The 11,993-nt window shown below is 39.5% G+C and overlaps 1 pseudogene; it reads left to right on the top strand.

Annotated features, from left to right (window-relative positions):
- Positions 1–5,826: 5,826 nt before the first annotated feature.
- Positions 5,827–11,453, top strand: LOC110286436 (heat shock protein HSP 90-beta pseudogene; annotated as a pseudogene).
- Positions 11,454–11,993: the final 540 nt, after the last annotated feature.

Below are 11,993 nucleotides of genomic sequence, written 5' to 3'. Positions count from 1 at the left end.
CTAGACGTGATGGTTGGAACTCTAGCCACCATTTTGGACCATAAATACAAAAGAATGATTGAATGAGAATTCCAAAACAATATAGATACTCAATAATTTTAAAAGTTATTATGCCAGCCTTGTAATGCCTACTCTTAGATTTTGCTTACATGGATAAAAATCATCTTCTATTTTTCAATGTCTGATCATTTATTTGTTACTCATAAAGGCTCTTAATTTTATTGGACTCATACTGATAAGTAGAAGATCTCAGCATAGACAGTCTGCATCTCTTGGCAATCTGTCCCTGGAATTTTTCTTTAGCTTCCTTCATCCTCTTGGCTAAAGGTTTAGCATTTTCTACATTTTTCTCTGTGTTTTTCTTAGTGTGTTGTGTCTTCTGAGCAGTATGTTGGCATTTGTGTTGCAGGACATGGAGAGATTGAAATGTTTTCAGATCCTGCTAGCTCTTTTGGGTCCCAGCTGCCAAGGGACAGTAGTGTCTTGTCAGTCTAGGAATACCCTTCTTTTTTTTCTTTTTTCTTTCTTTCTTTCTTTCTTTCTTTCTTTCTTTCTTTCTTTCTTTCTTTCTTTTTTTTACAATTAACAGAGTTGAGAACACTCAGCTTGACATCCACAATGCATCCATGAACAGACTTGAGTTTCTCCTCTCCAGTTCTCCTCAGCCTATATCAAGAATGCACCTTACACAAGAGCAGGTGTGCTCTGCCTTGGTTCAAGACACCTTTATTCATGGGGAAACTGGTTGTTGGTCCTACCAACATATTTAGATAGCATAAGCCTTCCACTCTTTACCCAGAGCATCAGCAGCTACTTCTGGGACCATGTACTTCTTACAGAAAGTACAACGCTTACCTTCATTGTCTATTTCAGTGAGTTTCTGACAGTTTATGACTAGGAAGGAGATATTTAGCTTCATCTTGACATAGCCACCTACAGGACAGACACCAAAGAAAAGAACCATCTTCCATATTTTTATACTTTCCTCATTTTGATCTTATAGTGCACACAGCTAAACCCAATCCACCTAATAATGATATCTTTTAGCATCTTGCCTGGGATTCAAATGTAATTTGTTAGTGATTCCTCTTTGTTCCAGTTTTTAAAAGTGGAAGCCACACTTACATGTCTCGAAATTTCCAGGACATCCCTACTTTTCATAATTCCTATTGAGTACATTTAGTGTTGCACAAATGTTCGTGTGTTTAGGGTTGACTACTTGGGACTGGATAATCTATCAGGGGGCTGGAAAAGACTGATTCTTGCTGTCTTAGCAACTATCAATTGCCTATGGCTATTTATTTTTTGTAGCAAATATAGACCAACACAGAAATTCACAATATATCAAAATGCAGAGGAATACTAACCTTTGAGTATTTATCACCAATTGAAACACCTACAAAACAACCCATATACCTAAGGCTCTAGGTAAAATAAAGGAAGAGAGGGTGGAAAGATTGTAAGGCCAGATGACCAGATCAGCTACAAGATAGTGTTTTCTATGTGTGACAAGAAGTTGTATCCACGAAATCTTAACAATATAGTCATCTAACTAAGACTCACACAATGACAGTATCAATAGACATCTCAACATAGGTGGATGGAGTTTTTAATAACAAATTTATCATTGATTAAACTGTCTTCATCACCCTCCTTGCCTACTCTCCCCTTCTCTATAATGATAATTCTACTCCAGAGTTCTGTGCAATTAGATTTTTTCCTTTTAGACTTCTCATATGTATGCAATAACACAGTATTTTTCTTGTACCTGGATTATTTCACTAAAAATAATAATCTCTAAGCTCACCAGTATTTTTACAAATGTCAGAATTTTCATCCTTTTAATTGCTGAATAATGTTCTGTTCTGTGTATATAACACATGTTCTATCTATATCAACTAATATGTATTTAGTTTGCTTACATGTATTTCTATTGTGAAAACACTGTACTAAACTGTTTTCTCTGCAAAGAAATGATAAATGCTACAGCCCATGACCCAGGGAAGCTTCTGAAAGTTTGGTCAAAGTGTACACTGTAGCATTTTTGACAATTTTAGCTTTCTTCCTTCCAATAACATGTGCTTTATATAATAAGTGTGCATACCCATATAACTCCCATTCTACACTCTGCTGGCCCAGCAGGAGCAATCAGAAATCATCTCAGTGATGTCTTCAGGGAACATCTATGGAGACCCAGTAAGTTATTATAGTTCTATAGAAATGGGAAGGGGAAGAAGCATTGCAGAAACTTCCAAGAGAATCATGTGAAGAAGTTCTGCCGGAACAATCCAACAATCCAGATGGGCAACATCTTGCCTTTCTTTTCCATGTGGAAACTCTGCTCAAAGTGCATATTCTCTCTCTCTCTCTCTCTCTCTCTCTCTCTCTCTCTCTCTCTCTCTCTCTCTCTCTCTCTCTCACACACACACACACACACACACACACATGCATGCGCATGCATACTACAATCAACAAATATATAAACCCAACGCAGAATTTACAAGTTTTTACTAGCCAGAGTTAGTTTCGCAATCAGTGATAAGCCACAGCAAAACAAACTTCTTCTGGACTACACTGGAGTAACTCAGGGCAACCAGACTAAATGGCCCAAATACTCATCAGAAGGCAAATGTGTGTTTGCTACCAAGCCAAGCAGAACCTTAGGAAATGAGGTTTAAATGAGGAAAATTTTAGAGGATCTTCAATAGTAAAAATGTAACTGATTCTTTTATGGCTTAACTACAAATAACCCTTGAACACATTTAGACAACAGTTCTGTTAGGGATGCCAAGAAGCATAGATGGCCTTTACATTCTAAAGGAGGCAAAGCCTTCCTCTCTGTGTGTTCCTCTTTGGTCCTGACATTTGGTTCTAACATTTCTCTAACCCTCAGAGATGCTTCCTGACTTTGTTCTTCTCTCCATAAGACCCTAAACAACTGGATCAAAGCTTGATCTCCCCGTTCTTCTGTCAGGTGTTATGTTTGTCACTGAGCTGAACAGAAATGGATCTTCTCTTCCTCTTGACCTTTCTAATGAAACCTGCCTATTAGAGGAACTGCTTGCCTCTACAGTCCTTCCCCATTATCAAAAAGCCAGGAAAAATAAAGCTTCGGGTTCTATGTTCGTTGGTTGTCAGGTTTTGTTTTGGTATTTGTTTGTTTTTTATTGAGTCTGGGTTTTAGCTGTGTATCTCAGCTTGGCTTGGGACTTACTATATAACCTTAGTTGACCTCAAACTTGTGATTCTCCTACATCAGCCATCCAAGTGCTACAATTAGGCATATGTCACCACACCCAGCTAAACTTTCACTTTGCTACCTACTTCCCTTTTATTTGAACAATTAGAGTGGAAAATAATAAATATATTGAGGTGGGCCTTAGTTTCAGCAGAGGCTGTCTTTCTTGCTTCTGTTGCTACAATGAGGAAACTAGAACATGACTAAGCTCATCATTCAAGGAGGATAAGAAGTATGTGAAGCAAATCTGAACTTAACCTACAACTGTAGCTGCTTCACTAAGCCCAGCATGGCCACTCTGTCCAGATTGCAGACATATGCATACTAAATGTTCTTTGTTGCTTAGACCTTGTAATTTCTTCCCCAAAATGGTAATGAATAAAAAAAAAATCTACTTAGTACAAATTACTCAAAAGTCGAACTCTGGATTCCATTTGCTTGGGTTCAATGGCAAACTCACTGAATCAAAATCAGATGAGCTCAGCAAATTACTGACACTTTGTGCTTTTGTTTGCATATCCATAAACTGAGGGTAACATGTTAAGAGGATTAGATTTCTCAAAACATACAAAATATATGAAGCAATACCCGGCACACAGTATACATCCAATAAATGTTTCCCAGCATTCTTTTATCTAACAACAAAGCTGGTGTTATATTTTTGCACAGAACTACAAAGTTGAGATTCAACTTGCAAACTTAGGATTCTGGCAACAATTTTGATTGGGATTGTACTAAATCTGTAGATTAAGACAGAGGACACTGTAATCTTAATATTTATATGTAGTTTGTATTCAACATTCATAAGAATGTTTCTCCATTTATTTAGATATTTTATCTGATCTTTCAACAATGTTTTATCCTTTAAACATGAAGATATTATAGCTATTTGGTCAGATTTTTTTCATTTTTAATTTTGACAGGATATATTCTTTGCTATAGAGAAATAGAAGAGCAAGAGTTCAAAGAGAGGGACTGTCATATAAGGTTTAAAATACACTCTGCAACTGATACCCACTGAAAAGAGGGAAATCATTTTTCTCCAATGAAGAGTAACTGGGTATATCAACCACACCCCAGGGAGGCCTTGTGCTCAGGAGTAGATGGGCAGCGCAAAATAAATGTCATGCTTTTTTTGTGGATTTTTCTTTCATTTCATTTTGCTTTGTTTTGGAGATTTTTTGAGCCTTGTTAGTCTCTTTAATGTTTGTTTTGTTTTCATCATGTTATGTGGGATATTTCTGTGTTTCTCTTGTTTTTTAGAACTTTGCTTCTAATTTGTTTTGAAAGAGAGAGAAAGAACAAACTTAGGATAGATAGGAAGGTGGCAAAGATCTGTGAGGAGTTGGGGACAGGAAAAACATGATTGCACTTTACTGTGTGAAAAAAAAATCTCAATAAAATTAGCAATTAAGCTGACTTTTAAAAATAATGGTATGTTTTGGTTGGCCAACTACTACTGGATATGGAGCCTTCCCTTAAGTGTGGTTAATATAAATGCAAGACTGCATTGGAGAAACTATTTTTTTCCTTTGAAGTCATGTATCAGAGTATATTGTATGAAAAAAATTGTTTTCAATAAAGATAAATAAATACAAGGAAATGACAAGAAACTAAAAAAAAAGGTATGCTATACTTTGAGGAAACTGAACTTGCAGAGTCAGGTAGATGCACAGATGGATCTTGAGTAATTCAAATGAAGCATCCTGTTTTATTCACTGTTCTCTTGCAGTGGGGTGATACCATGAACATGGCAACTCTTACAAAGGAATGCTTTTAATTGGGACTTACAGCTTCAGAAGTGTAGTCCATTAGCAGCAGGTGCCATGAAGGCAGACTAGGCAGACATGGTACTGGAGAGGTGAGAGTTCTACATAGGGAGCAGCAGGCAGGAGAGAGAGAGAGAGAGAGAGAGAGAGAGAGAGAGAGAGAGAGAGAGAGAGAGAGAGACTGGGTTTGGCTTGGGCTTCTGAAACCCCAAAGCCCAGACCCACTGACAAGGTTATACCCACTCCAATAAAGTGACAGGTCATAATCCTTTCAAGTAATGCCACTCCCTGTGAGCCTATGGGGGTCATTTTCTTTCAAACCACCACTCATCTCTACAAAAGGGTCAAGGGAATCTGCCTTCCTGCTTTTCTGCCTGGAGAAATAGAAAAATGAAAGACTTACAATGGCCTTGACGTCATTGTCTAGAACCATAGTTCTCAACCTGTGGGTCCCAATCCCTTTGGGGGTTGAATTACCCTTTCACAGGAGTCACCTAAGACCATTGGAAAACACAGATATTTACATTATGATTCATAACAGTAGCAAAATTATGAAGTAGTAACTAAAATAATTTTATCTTTGAGGCTCACCACAACATGAGTATTGTACTATTAGGGAGTTGAGAACCACTGGCCTAGTGGGGAAAAATCATTTACCATTGATTTTCTCTGTGAAACTTCCAAAATCAACCCTAAGACTTTTTTGGGCTCCTGGCATTTATGCCCTTTGATCAAAATCTTGAACTGTTCTGAGTCTGAAAATACAAAATAAAGTAAAAGCTGACTATCTCCCACTAAATTTTCTGTAATAGAGTCCCCATGGCTTTAGAAGGAAGAAGAGATTACATTCTTAGTGGTGTCCTCGCCATTCAAGTATCCCTAAGGGGGAAAGAAGACACTCCACTGCTCATCTGGACCACCTTCTTCCTTATGTGCACAAGAGTGCTTTTGGGTCTGAGAGATGGCTGAGTGTCTTGGTCACTGATCTATTGTTGTGAAGAGTTACCATGACCAAGGCAACTCCTATGAAAGAAAGCATTTAATTGGAGCTGGCTTACAGTTTCAGGGGTTAGTACATTTTCATCATAGTGGGAAACATGGCAGCAAGCAGGCATGGTGCTGGAGAAGTAGCTAAGAACTATATTCTCATCTGGACAAAGAGACACACTTCCTCCAACAAGGCTACACCTACTTCAACAAGGTTATACCTCCTAATCCTTCTAAACAGTTCTACTTCCTGGTGACCAGACATTCAAAAATCTGAACCTAGAGGGCTGTGTATTGGTTGTATCTTTGCAAAAATATTTCCTTCAGAACCTGTGTTCTGTGGAAAATCTGAAGCTAACTGGCTCTGAAAAAAAAATTGCACAGGGTCTTATTCAGGTTTCTTATTCAAACCACCACAGTTGGTACTCAAAAGCCTAATAACCTGAGTTTTCATTTGCATAACAAGGCACAACTCCCCCACACACACACAATATCCATAAGAAAAAAGACTGCCACAGGACAGAGATGCACTTAAGTGGGTTAAAAGTCAGTATTTGCAAGCCAGATGTAGTACTGCATGCCTTTAATCCCAGCACTCAGGAAATAGAGGCAGGCAGATCTCTGAGTTTGAGGCCAGGCTTGTCTATGTGGTGAGTTCCAGGACAGCCAGGCGTGCATAGAAAATCCCTGTAGAGAGAAGAGAGAAGAGAAGAGAAAAGAGAAGAGAAGAGAAGAGAAGAGAAGAGAAGAGAAGAGAAGAGAAGAGAAGAGAAGAGAAGAGATGTAGGTGAGCATTTGCAGCGTAGCTGGCTATATTTCAGACCTCTCTACATTCAACACCACTAATTGCACTGGCCTAGGCCCTCTCTCTAAGAAGCAGCTCCTTGCAGTATCTTAGGCAGTCATCTTCTGGAGGCAGTCCTACAAGATCAAAGATTTTTGGCTGGGCAGCATGCTTTTAATCCCAGCACTCAGGAGTCAGGGGCAAGTGGATCTCTGTGAGTTCAAGGTCAGCCCGATCTACATAGTGAGTTCCAGGATATCTATGACTATATATAGAGAGACCCTGTATCAAAAAAAGAATTTGTAGAACCAGTCAGCTTCAGAATTTCCACAGAACGCAGAGTCTCAAGGAAACACCTTTACTAAGATATAACCAACATGCCACTTATCCACAGGTTGGTGTATATGTAGACTGCAAAACTTCAGGAGTGTGATATTAGAATGTAACAATCTTAAGTGTAAGGGCTCTCTGGTGGCTGTAATGATTCCACCTAAGCCAAAATTAGCCAGCTTTCAGGTCTCACCATTTGTCACAAGATCTCAAGATTCTCTGACCTCAGATCTTGGTGACTGATACAATTTGCATGAAGGAAATCTAGGCCTCTCAGATACTGTCACATGAGAACCTTTATGACCTTAGCTGGCAAACCTGGTGAAGGTGAAGAGATGCCATGACCAAGACAACTCTTCTAAAGAACAACATTTAATTGGGGTTGGCTTACAGTTTCAGAGGTCCAGTCCATTATCATCAAGATGGGAAGCATGGCAGTGTTCAGGCAGGCATGATACTGGAGGAGTCAAGAGTTCTACATCTTGATTCTAAGTCATCCAGAAGGAGAACTCTCTTCCACGGGCAGTCAGAAGGAAGCTCCATTCCACATTGGGCAGAGCCTGAACATAGTAGCCTCAAAGCCCACTCAAACAGTGACAAACTTCCTCTAATAAGGCTATATCTCCTCCAATAAGGCCACACCTCCTAATACTGCCACATCACATGGCCCAAGCATACTCCATCCACCACAACATCCATCAGCCATACAACATAGGCATGCTCAAATGCTTCCAGCCTCCTCAGTAAGACACCTCAAAACCCATGCTGATGGAAAGGCTCACTCAAGTTTCTCCTTCACTGGGGACTCTTAAAGGCCATAAAGTGGCCACTGTGCAGATCATAGACCTTGCACAGTATCTCATACATACCAGCACTAATTTCAACCACTGACTCATACTGAGACATAATCATTGTCAGATGAAAGGGATAACCTGATGATGAGCCAAGAGGAGTAGGGTTAGCTATTTATTGGAAGCTAGGAACTGGTTCCTGTAGTACCCTACACACAGGCTCAGTCACATGGGACTGGATGTCATGGACAAGACCATGGAAACAAGCTGCAGACTCCCTCACCACCTTGGTCAGATTTATGCCTATGTAGCTCAGAGTTTTTAATGATGTTATCTATGATACTATTACAATTTATAATTATTCATTGCTACAATATTCTATTTTGACCTTGTATTGTATTGAAATTGTGGTAAACTAACTTAATTGTTGTAGTAGTTTTTTGACAGAGTCTTTTGTATTTTCTACATAGATGATCATTTTATTTGTTCTCAAAGACAATTTAATTTCTTGCTTTTTCCATTTTCAGGCTTTCTATTTCTTTTCCTTGCCTTTTACAATAGCTAGGACTTCTAGTACAATGTCAAAATAGAAATGATCCAAACAAATATGCTTTCATTATCCTTTAAAGTTTTTATTATCTGATAGGCATGAATCCCCTGCAATCTCCTGCTGAAACCCTTCTCAAAAAGTCTTCTTTCTATTTTCATGTTATCTTTTTGCATATGAACCACCAGGTTTAGTTTAGTTTCTTGCTCAAGCATGGGCGGGAGTTTACTGGAGCAAAAGCAACTTATCAATGACTACACCATTGGGAAACAAAAGACACATGCCCTACTCTTTTGAGAGTTGGGGATGATTTCAATTTTCAGATTTTTACCCCTGTCCAAATTAAATGAACCAAGTTTTTACCCTGAGCAGCCTTGCAGTTTTATTCAAGTCAGGCCCACCCTGGTCTGAACTAGGGCAATGCTGCCCGCTCAAGATTACAGAGATGTGTAGCACAAGGAGGAGATGGAGACTTTTGTCTTTTAGACAAAACTTGTTCAATACATGTCCCTTATCATGGATACTTTCTATTCTAACAAGAAAGTGTTCCTTTCTATTCTAACAAGAAAGTGTTCTAATATTTCTGATGTCTTGGAAAAGAGTTACTATGGCCGTCCTGTCCAAGTTGAGCAGGGGTAAAAAGCTGAAAATTGACATCATCCTCAACTCTCAGGAATACACCCTGACTTTAATGGAGACAGGAATTGGCATAAGCAAGCTTGAGAAAAATAGATAATGTAGAAACCATTACTCAGTCTGGCACAGAAACTTTCATGGAGGCCCTCCAGGCTGGTGCAGACATCTCTAGGATTCAGCAGTTTGGTGTTTGTCTTGGGGTTTCTATTGGTGTGATAAAAATATCATGACCAAAAGTAACTTGGGAGTAAATGGCTTATTTCATCTTACATCTTGTAGTCCATCATTCGGGAAATTCAGAACAGGAACTCAAGGCAATAACCTAGAGGCAAGAACTGATAAAGAAGCCACAGAATAATGCTGCTACTTGGTTTGTTCACATGACTTGCTCAACAAGCTTTCTTATAGACATCAGGACTATCTTCCCAGGGTAACAACATAGGCAATTGGATTGGCTCTTCTATGTAACTCACTAGTTTTAAAAATGCCCCATAAGAGTTGGGTATAGTGGGGCTAGACTTTAATCCTAGCACTGGGGAGGTCAAGGTATGTGGATCTCTGTGTGTTCAATGCCACCATGGTATACATAGCAAATTCCAGGACAGTCAGGACTACATAGAAAGACCCCGTCTGAGAGAGAGAGAGAGAGAGAGAGAGAGAGAGAGAGAGAGAGAGAGAGAGTCTGTCCACAGATCTGCCTCTAGGACAATCTTATGGAGTAATCTTCTCAATTTTGATTCCCTCTTTTCAGATAACTATAGTTTTTGTCAAGTTGACAAAAAAGAGAGACAGTATTGATTCCATTGTGGCAGAGAAAGTTGTGGTCGCAAAGTACAATAATGATGAACACTATACAGGCACATCATGGTCAGCCTATTGAGCAGAGTATTAAACTGATACTTCACCCCAAAAGAAGACCAGAAATAATACTTAGAGGATAGGAGGCTCAAGGTAGTGGTTAAGAAGCACTCAAAATTCATGGGCTATTCTATTTTTTTTGGGGGGGGTAAGAAAGGAGAGATTCAGATCAGTGAAAATGAAGCAAAGGAAGAAAAGGAAGAGGACAGTAAGAATGATAAGGAGAATCCTAAGTTTGAAGATGCAATATCAGTTTAGGAGGATGATACTGGCAAAAATAAGAAAAAGAGAAAACAAGAAAATTAAGAAGAAATACATTGTTAGGAAAGAATGAGCCAGACCAAGTCCATTTGTACCAAAAACCCTGATTGTGAATTCTATAAGAGCCTCACCAGTGATTGGGAAGACCACTTGGCAGTCAAACACTTCTCTGTAGAACGTCAATTGAAATTCGTGGCATAGTTCATCATCCTTTGGCAAGTTACTGTTGTCCTCTTTGAGATCAAAAAGAACATCAAGCTCTGTGCTCATCATATGTTCATCATGGACAGCTGTGGTGAATTAATAACAGGTTCTCTCAACTTCATCTGTTATGTGGTTGGTTCCAAGAATGAACATCCCCTAAGAAATGTTCCAGCAGAGCAAAACCTGGAAAGTCATCCACAAAACCATTGTAAAGAAGGGACTTGAGGTCATCTCTAAGCTGACAGAAGACAAAGAGAACTGTGAGTAATTCTGTGAGGTGTTCTCTAAGAACATTGAGCTTGGAATCAAAGAAGATTCCAATAAATGGCAGTGATACCTTTCTGAGCTACTGGGCTACCACACCTCTCACTCTAGGAGAGATGACTTTCATGTCAAAGCATTTATCTCCCATGAAGTAGACACAGAAATCCATTTACTCTATCACTAGTGCAAGCAATGACTGGGTAGCCAACTCTGCCTTCGTGGAGTGTATGAAGAAGTGGGCTTTAAGATGGTATTCATACCTAAGCCTATTTTCAAGTGCTGCATGCATCATGTCAAGGGGTTGTATAGGGGAAATCTGTGTATCTGTGGATGGCAAAGGGCTAGAAAAGATGAGAAAAAGAACATGGAGGAAAACAAGAGAAATTTTGACAATCTCTGAAAGCTCATGAAGATCTTGGATAAGAACGTTGAGAAGATGACAATCTCCAATAAGCTTGTCTCTTCGTTGTGCTGCATTGTTAAAGGCACTATGGATGGACAGTCATGATGGAGCATATAATGAAGGCTCAAGCACTTCAAGACAACTCTTCAATGAGCTACATGATGGCCAGACAACACATAGAGATCCACCCAGACCACCTCATTATAGAGAGGTTGCAGCAGATGGCTGAGGCAGACAAAATGGCAAGGCTGTCAGAACCTGGTAGTGCTACTATTTCAAACCACTTTGCTCTCCCCTGGCTTCTCCCTTGAGAATCCTCAGATGCACTTTATCTACGTCTACTGCATGATCATACTAGGCTTCAGCACTAATGAAAAATGAAGTGATAGTAGAGGAGCCCTGCTGATCCCACCACTTTTGCGTAATACAGACACTATCATTTCACATGGAAGTAAAGTTCCCACTCGGAAGCCTGTGCCCTTTGTATGTTTTTCTCTTTGGCTCTCCAGAAGGCAGCCTTGACTGACCCTGACCTACTTGGCTCTTTGCTGATGCCTATGGGCTATTTTCTTCTCTCCTCTCCTTAGTGTCTTACAGTAGAACAGTCTCCCCTCCTTCACCAAAACCAGGGCTGGGGAATGTGAATTATGGTTTGTTCATTTGTTTTCTTTATTTTGCCCTGAAATGTAAAGTGCCTTTCACCACTCAGAGGAGCTATAGATTAGTCCATTGTGTGTTGGGCTGTGTGTGGATGTTGGTACACATATGTACACATACATGTGGAAGCCAGAGACAACCTCAGGGGCTATTTTTCAGGCACCATTCACTATTATTTTTTTAAGACAAGGTTTCACTGGCCTGGAACTCATGAAGTAGGCTATGCTGGTTGACCAAAAAGCCCCAGAAATCTGCATATTTCTA

The sequence above is a fragment of the Mus caroli genome, unplaced genomic scaffold (genome assembly GCF_978045245.1).
Source record: "Mus caroli unplaced genomic scaffold, Mus_caroli_1 scaffold_5, whole genome shotgun sequence".
Taxonomy (NCBI): Eukaryota; Metazoa; Chordata; class Mammalia; order Rodentia; family Muridae; genus Mus; species Mus caroli.
This window is presented reverse-complemented; position numbering and strand designations above follow the sequence as displayed.